The sequence below is a fragment of the Somniosus microcephalus genome, chromosome 16 (assembly GCF_052327205.1).
Source record: "Somniosus microcephalus isolate GS21.2 chromosome 16, FLI_Smic_1.0, whole genome shotgun sequence".
Lineage (NCBI taxonomy): Eukaryota > Metazoa > Chordata > Chondrichthyes > Squaliformes > Somniosidae > Somniosus > Somniosus microcephalus.
In genome coordinates this window covers 92,763,309-92,770,111 of record NC_141002.1, presented here as the reverse complement: position 1 = coordinate 92,770,111, position 6,803 = coordinate 92,763,309, and the positions used below count along the sequence as shown (strand labels likewise).

The following is a 6,803-nucleotide window of genomic DNA, read 5'->3' as shown; positions in this document are numbered from 1 at the left end:
GACTCATAACACCCATATACAAAAGTGGGGACAAAATCGACCCAAACAACTATCGAGGCATCTGTGTAAACAGTAACCTGGGGAAGGTATTCTGTAGCATCATAAACAAAAGACTTATAAACTTCCTTGAAGAGCACAATGTCTTGAGTAAAAAGCCAAATTGGATTCCTGCTCAAACTATAGAACATCCGATCATATCTTCACCCTACAGACCCTAATTGACAAACACGTTTCACCATAACAAAAGCAAAATCTACGCATGCTTTGTAGATTTCCAGAAGGCTTTCGACTCCATCTGGCATGACGGTTTATTCCTGAAACTTTATCGAAGCGGGGTAGGAGGGAAAACATATGATGTAATTAAATCAATGTATACAAACAATAAATGTGCAGTTTAAAAATTGGAGACAAACAAACAAAATACTTCCCACAGGGGCAGGGGGTGACGCAGGGCTCGCCAATCTCACCGACACTCTTTAATATTTACATTAATGGATTGGCAAAACTACTTGAACAATCTACAGCACCCGGCCTCACCCTATATGAATCCAAGGTTAAATTCCTCCTCTATGCCGACGACCTGGTTCTGCTGTCACCAACTAAGGAGGGTCTACAGCAGAACCTGGACCTGCTGGAGTCGTACTGCCAGACTTGGGCCCTGACAATAAATCCCCAAAAAACCAAAGTCCTTGTGTTCCAGCAAAGATCCAAACAACATGGACCCACAATAAATTTCACAGTAGGAACAACCAAAATTGAACAAACCACTCACTACACATACTTGGGCTTAAAAATCAGTTCTACGGGAAACTTCAAACTGGCTGTGAATGAACTGAAAGAGAAAGCAAGAAGGGCTTTTCTATGCCATCAAAAAATCAATCCAAATAGAAATCCCAATTAGCATTTGGCTCAAAATTTTTCAAATCAGTAATTGAACCAATTGCACTCTATGGCAGTGAGGTCTGGGGACCACTAACACAACAAGATTTTGCAAAATGGGACAAACACCCAATTGAGATCCTACATGCGGAATTCTGTAAAAGTATCCTCCGGACTCAAAGGAAAACAGTAAACAACGCATGCAGGGCGGAACTAGGCCAATACCCATTAATAATCACTATCCAAAAAAGAGCCACCAAATTTTGGAATCACCTACAAATGAGCAACCCCAATGTTATCACTACGACGCCCTGAAATGCCAAGAGCTGACCATAAAGAAGAATACCCTCAGTCAACTAGTCCTGGGACTCAATAAAGTAACTAATAACAATACTAACAATAACCAGCCCCAGGACAGTGACAGGGTAACACAAAGAATTCGACCCAACACAATCGTCGCTAAGCAAAAGGAAAAATATCTGTCATATTGGGCAGAAACAACAAAAACCCAAAGCAAACTCAATTGCTACTTGGCCCTAAACAGACAATACAACATAGCTGATTACCTGACCATGGTAAAGGATAACAAACTGAGAAGAACCTTGACAAGGTACAGACTTAGCGAACATAGCCTAGCGATCGAAAAAGGCAGACACAGGCAGACCAGGCTGCCAAGAGAAGACAGGATATGCTCTCACTGCAGTCAGGGAGTAGTTGAGACCGAGATGCACTTCCTCACAGCCTGTGGAAAATATCAGGGCATCAGAGAGAATTTCTATCAAAAATTCTCACAAATATGCCCTGAATTCAGAAATCTGACTGACAACCAAAAACTCCCATTCCTACTGGGGGAGGAGAGAAGCTGTGTAACACTGGCGGCACACTATGTTACAGCTTGCCATGAACAGAGGGACAACCAGTAAACTAAGACAAGAGTATATATAAACAAGGCGAAAATATATTTATAAACTCAGGGATATACCTGTTTATACACTGTATGAATGGAAACCGCGTTTATGTGTTCAACCATAAATGTATTTTGATGCTTTGGCAACATAAGATGTACCTTATCATGCCAATAAAGCGATTTGTATTGTATTTGTATTGTATTGTGTGGGGGGGCAGGAGGGGGGGCAGAGTGTGGGGGGGGGAGGAGGGGGGGGCAGAGTGTGGGGGGGGAGGAGGGGGGGGCAGAGTGTGGGGGGGGAGGAGGGGGGGCAGAGTGTGGGGGGGGGGGGGAGGAGGGGGGGCAGAGTGTGGGGCAGAGTGTGGGGGGGGGAGGAGAGTGTGGGGGGGGGAGGAGGGGGGGCAGAGTGTGGGGGGTGGGGAGGAGGGGGGGCAGAGTGTGGGGGGGGGAGGAGGGGGGGCAGAGAGTGTGGGGGGGGGGAGGAGGGGGGCAGAGTGTGGGGGGGGGGGGGGGAGGAGGGGGGGCAGAGTGTGGGGGGGGGGGCAGAGTGTGGGGGGGTAGGAGGGAGGGCAGAGTGTGGGGGGGGTAGGAGGGGGGGCAGAGTGTGGGGGGGGGTAGGAGGGGGGGCAGAGTGTGGGGGGGGAGGAGGGGGGCAGAGTGTGGGGGGGGGAGGAGGGGGGGGCAGAGTGTGGGGGGGGAGGAGGGGGGGGCAGAGTGTGGGGGGGGGGAGAGGGGGGGCAGAGTGTGGGGGGGGGAGGAGGGGGGGCAGAGTGTGGGGGGGGGGAGGAGGGGGGGCAGAGTGTGGGGGGGGAGGAGGGGGGCAGAGTGTGGGGGGGGGAGGAGGGGGGGCAGAGTGTGGGGGGGGGGAGGAGGGGGGGCAGAGTGTGGGGGGGGGAGGAGGGGGGCAGAGTGTGGGGGGGGGAGGAGGGGGGGCAGAGTGTGGGGGGGGAGGAGGGGGGGGCAGAGTGTGGGGGGGGGAGGAGGGGGGGGCAGAGTGGGGGGGGAGGAGGGGGGGGCAGAGTGTGGGGGGGAGGAGGGGGGGGGCAGAGTGTGGGGGGGGGAGGGAGGGGGGGCAGAGTGTTGGGGGGCAGAATGTGGGGGGGGGGAGGAGGGGGGGCAGAGTGTGGGAGGGGAGCAGAGTGTGGGGGGGAGGAGGCAGAGTGTTCGGGGGGGGGCAGAGTGTGGGGGTATGCGGAGTGAAGGCTCCTCTCCTCACCTCTCTCCCGGGCCTTTCTTTACCTGCCGAGTCCCGGGCTCTCGCTGCCCCGGGTCCGCTGCTGCCTCTCCTCCCCGCCACTTCCGCCCGTGCGCCAGTCTTCACCGGCCGGCAGCTGCCCTCAGCGAAACTGAAAGTTCCCGTCCCCACCCCCCAGGAAGTGACTCTGCAGCCAAATCCTCTTAACCCCTGAGTTGCTGCCCTTTCCTCACTGAACCTCTCACTGCATTAAACCAGGTCTGAATTGATGTCATGGGCACAGAATGAGGGGGAGGGGAGGGGTGGGTATGGAGAAGCAACAAACCCCTGTTTAAATAAGAAAGCCAGTATTATTCGATGAAGTCTGAAATAAAAAGGTCAGTCACCATCAGCAAAGTCAAGGTTTTAGGTGGGGATGCAAGCAAGACTTGCATTTATATAGCGCCATTCACGACCACCAGACGTCCCAAATCACTTCACAGTCAATGAAGTACTTTTTGAAGTGTAGTTACTGTTGTAATGTGGGAAACGCGGCAGCCAAAATTTGCATACAGCAAGCTCCCATAAACAGCAATGTGATAATGATCTGTATTTGTTAATACACCTCATCTTCCGCTTCAGCACTCTGCAGCCTTCCGGACTCAATATCGAGTTCAACAATTTCAGATCATAACCTTGGCCCCTATTTCATTTTTTCTTCTAATTTTTCCACTCCTTTTCCGCCCCCCCTCCTTTCCATTTGTTTCTCTCTCACACCTGGCAGCTATCTCTTGCCCTGCCAGTACACTTTACACCTAATCTCAGCCTATTACCATCTCGTTTAGCTTCTAATCTCTTTTACTTCTTTTGTTTCTTTTATCCGATCGCAGCCCTGCCTTCGATCTAGTTTCTTTTCTTTCCAGTTTTGAAGGGTTCGACCCGAAACGTCAACTCAAATTTCTCTCCACGGATGTTGCCTGACCTGCTGAGTTTTTCCAGCATTTTCTGTTATTTCGGATTTCCAACATCTGCAGTATTTTGCTATCGTATCTATATTTGTTATGTTAGTTGAGGGATAAATATTGGCCAGGACACCAGGGATTACATTTCATCTTGAAATCCTGCATGCAATGCAATGGGAGACCAACTCGTATATAAAACAAACACATGGAGGAAGCATCATCATCCTACTGAATCTTCCTATCTGTCATAGAAACATAGAAGATAGGAGCAGGAGTAGGCCATTCGGCCCCTCGAGCCTGCTCCGCCATTCAATGAGATCATGGCTGATCATCCAAACTCAGTACCCTGTCCCTGCCTTCTCCCCATATCCCTTGATCCCTTTAGCCTTAAGAAATATATCTAACTCCTTCTTGAATATATTTAATGAATTGGCCTCTGTAATGTATGATCCTTTAAGGGGGGGAACTACTTTTTACAGCTCATGTATACTGTAGTACTGGCAGTGACCACACCTGTATATAACGTTGAGTAGTAATCCGTACAGATCAGTTGCAGTCTGAGCCACATTGAGTAAACACCGTTTGTACCGTTCTCCGCAGTCTGTGTCTGATTATGCACGGACGTAACATTGGCGACGAGGCAGGTTCGAACCTACCTGCAACTCTGCATCACCTCCCGGGGATTCGTTCCTGAAGATCAGTGGATTGGAGGTCAAGGCCAGAGACTCGGGCGTCGACCATGGGCAACCGCCCAGTCATCCAGCAGAGATTCGAGAATTGCAGGGGAGGCTGTCGAGAGCCAGGCTTGGCTTTCCAGTCGAGGTGGTCCAGCGAAACGGGCTGGCAACAGGTAGTGCGCAGACCCTTCCCGGACAGCGGCGGGCTAGAGCCCGACCGAGCGGCACAGCAAAGGGCCGAGCAGCGTCGACGGGGGAGAGAGAGAGAGAGGGCAGAGCGCACAGGGTGCAGCCGGTGTTCAGGGGCCGAGCAGCGTTGGAGAGAGGGAGAGAGAGACGCGCAGAAACCCGCGAGGTGCCGCCATTGCCACGAGGACCACCGAGAGCGGTGTTGGCAGCAGCGCAGGAGAAGCGTGCGAAACCTACAGGGTGCCGCCATTGCCACGAGAACCAGCAGCAGCGAGGGAGGAAGGAAAACGCGGGAGACGCCATTTTAAGCCATTGGGAGACACCCTTTTAAACCACACCCAAAATGCCGAAGAGTGGCAGTATCACCGCATTTGACAATGAAGTCGAAGATTGGACTACATATGTCGAACGAATAGAGGTGTACTGCAAGGCAAATGAGGTGTCAGATGACAAGAAAGCGTCGGTATTGTTGAATTTAATGGGTGCAAAGACGTATGGGTTATTGCGAAATCTAGTAACCCCAACGAAGCCAATGGAAAAGAGTTTTGAAGACATAGTAACGATACTAAAGGAACATTTAAACCCCACACCGCTGCTGATAGCAGAAAGATTCAAGTTTCACAAACGGAACCAGCATAAGGATGAAAGCAATGCTGATTATTTAACAGAACTGCGCAAACTATCGAAACACTGCCAGTTTGGAGTGGGACTGGCAGATACCTTAAGGGACAAGTTTGTGTGTGGGCTTCAAAGTGAAGGAACCCAGAAACGGCTTTTATCTGAAAAGGACCTTACGCTGGAAAAGGCTTTCAGCATTGCGGTATCATATGAAGCAGCAGCACGGGGCACTGCAGAGATACAACAGAGACCGCAAGAATATGGCACAAACGAAATGTCATATGGAACAGAGAAGTGCTATCGCTGCGGCAGAACAACACATGACCAGAATGATTGCTGGTTCAAAGACAAAGTGTGGAAAAGTAGGACACATAGCACGAGTCTGCAGGTCGGGAAAGAAAACCAGCAATAAGAAACCGACCAAAGGAAAGTACAAGAAGGTACATAAGATAACGGAGAATAGCTCAGACGAACAAAAGAGTGATAACAACTCCGAAAGCAGGGAACTGAGTTGTCTGAAACTACATAATGTGATCACAACAGAGGATCACCGAACCATTTGGGTCACTCTCAAGATAGCAGGAGTCCAGGTAAAGATGGAATTGGACACAGGATCAGCCCTAACAGTCATAAACCGACGGGACTACGAGCGGCTATTCTCACACATACCCTTGAGACACAAAAATTATTTTGAAGACATACACGGGGCAAAAAGTCTACCCCAAAGGAAAAATAAGGGTGACCGTTATATATAACGGTAAGGAAACACCAAAACTAGACCTGTATGTATTGCAAGATGGAGGACCACCATTACTGGGACGTGAATGGATCCGGAAAATACAAATGGATTGGCTGAGAGGTTCGTACAAACCTTTAAGAAGGCAATAAAGGCTATGTACAATGACAACATTCCGCTGCAGCACAAGGTGGACAATTTCCTGTTCGCCTAGCAGAATGCGACACATGCAGTCACCAACCAGGCCCCAGCCATGATGTTTTTTAACCGAAGGTTAAGATCTCGCCTGGATTTGCTCAGACCAAACGTACGAAGAGATGTTGAGAGTAAGCAATTCCAGCACATCCATGAGAAGCCAACAAGGAGCTTCAATGTAGGGCAACCAGTCTTGGCCCGCGACTACCGAACAGAAAAATGGCAGCAGGAACGATATGCACACGGCAGGGCCCACTAATGTACACAGTGGACGTTGGGGAGAGCATCGTGAGACGCCATGCTGACCAGATCCTAGAGTCACAGGAACAAGTCAACCCCATGCCTCGCCCATACGTACCTGGTGATGAACCCGACGTACAGGTGGCATCTACCCCAGAAACAGTAGCATCGGAAGCTGATGAACCAACCGACGACAGGGGGCCAGAATCGCCTCCGCACCAAGAGC

At 50.6% G+C, this 6,803-nt stretch overlaps 1 protein-coding gene across 1 annotated transcript in view; it reads right to left on the bottom strand.

Annotated features, from left to right (window-relative positions):
- The window catches only part of tbk1 (TANK-binding kinase 1), a 76,148-nt gene extending 72,984 nt beyond the window's left edge, over positions 1 to 3,164 (bottom strand). Inside the window, exon 1 of the mRNA XM_086009443.1 lies at positions 3,003 to 3,164. The gene's annotated coding sequence lies outside the window, so the exon portion shown is untranslated. The remainder of the gene's footprint in view (positions 1 to 3,002) is intronic.
- Between the last annotated feature and the right edge of the window lie 3,639 nt (positions 3,165 to 6,803).